Below are 1654 nucleotides of genomic sequence, written 5' to 3'. Positions count from 1 at the left end.
CTCCTGTTTGGTGAGCGTGCTAGCTCTTTCATACAGCAGGGGCTTGAATGAAAACAGACTGATGGTTATTCCCTCCCCTTACGCTTTTGGGGGAGCGGCATGACAGAGAGTGAAAAGAAGAATGTATTAAGTCTGAAATACCCCAAGTGACCAACCAAGCATTAAGTGCTGCTTAAGTGTCTTTGTAGGACACCCCCTGGGACAGACGTTGGATTGAAATTCACATTTCAAATTAATGTTTAGTATGTTTTATTATATTTCAGTGCGTTTTCATTAGACTTAAAATTCGCTATAACCAATTAATACACTGAAGAGAGCAACTGCCAGCAATCAAAGGAAACTGAAGGTATTCATCTGCCAAGAACAGAGCCTTTTAGCTCAAACACCATTATATTAACATTGAAAAGTCTCCCTTCTCAACTTAATTCTGAAGGCTAAGCCAGGAAACTCATTGTCTCAGGATGGGGCTCCTAAGACAGCGTGAGACACTACAGGAGGAGGAAAAAGAAGAAATACTTAGTTTAAAAAAAAAAAAAGCCTCTATAGCCTACACTAAGTCGGAAATGGGGACAGTAAGGTACTGAGGCCAAGCATAATGCTCTCTGGGGAAAACAGGAGCTAGATTCTCAGCGTTGATCAGGCTGCAACAAACATCCCTCATCTATCAAAGCAGTGGCTCGAGGCTGCTAGTTTGAAAGCCTAGTTGTAACACCGCAGTTTAGGTAGCTCTAAATAATCAAAGGCAGCTTCACGTTGGGGAAAGGGATTACAGACATTGCTGAACACAGAAGAAAAGTGACAGAGCTTTGGGCATGCGGCAAATGCTACTGTGCTGTAACAGACCCACCTAGATAGTACAGAAACTTTAGGAAACAAACCATCCATGAGATGACAGAGCAAGTCTTTTGCTTCTTGTTTTTCAAAATCCTGAGAAGTGCAGCGTTGCCCTCTTGTGGTAATAAAGGAGAACAACTAAAACCAGAGTTTTTAATTTAATGTTTAACTTCCAGTATTCATTATAAATACTTACAGACTTGAAAGAAATCCACATCAGAAAATGAGGAGAACAATTATTAAACTCATAATAAAACAGCTTTCTTGCTATAAGTATACAGGGTTTATAAAGGTTTCTATTTTTCTTTTAAACTAGTGTCACACAATGCTTCCATTTGTAAGGACCCACCATGAGTCTGCTTTCTCTTTTTGAAAAAGGCACTAAATCCCACAGCAGTTCAAAAGTTATTAGGAAACTGAAGAGAAATGCTGTCACCCACATTTTCAAATATATATATATTTATGAATGACTTTCTACACAAGGACTTAGAGAAAAGTTTAATTGTAGAGCTTGAAATAAGCATCAGAAACAACACAGGGGCACCTGAGCTGTGCCTAAGCCAGTCATACATAGACATACATACATCAACTGACCAGACAGCATACACGTACTGACTGACTACGGGTAAGGAGGCCACTTGCATGTGAGAAAACCCATCTCACTCCCTTGACAGGGAAGCAATAGAACATGCACATAAAACAAACACACAAACAAATTTGGCCAAAACTTAGTGTTCATAGTTAGTTCTTAAGTTTCTTAGTGTATGTTTCCACATCTGTCCTCCCACAATGGCAAAATACTGCTGAGTCTTCATATGCA

Source organism: Pygoscelis adeliae, unplaced genomic scaffold, assembly GCF_000699105.1.
Source record: "Pygoscelis adeliae isolate BGI_AS28 unplaced genomic scaffold, ASM69910v1 Scaffold171, whole genome shotgun sequence".
NCBI classification, from domain to species: Eukaryota; Metazoa; Chordata; class Aves; order Sphenisciformes; family Spheniscidae; genus Pygoscelis; species Pygoscelis adeliae.
Note: the sequence above shows the minus strand (reverse complement) of the source record.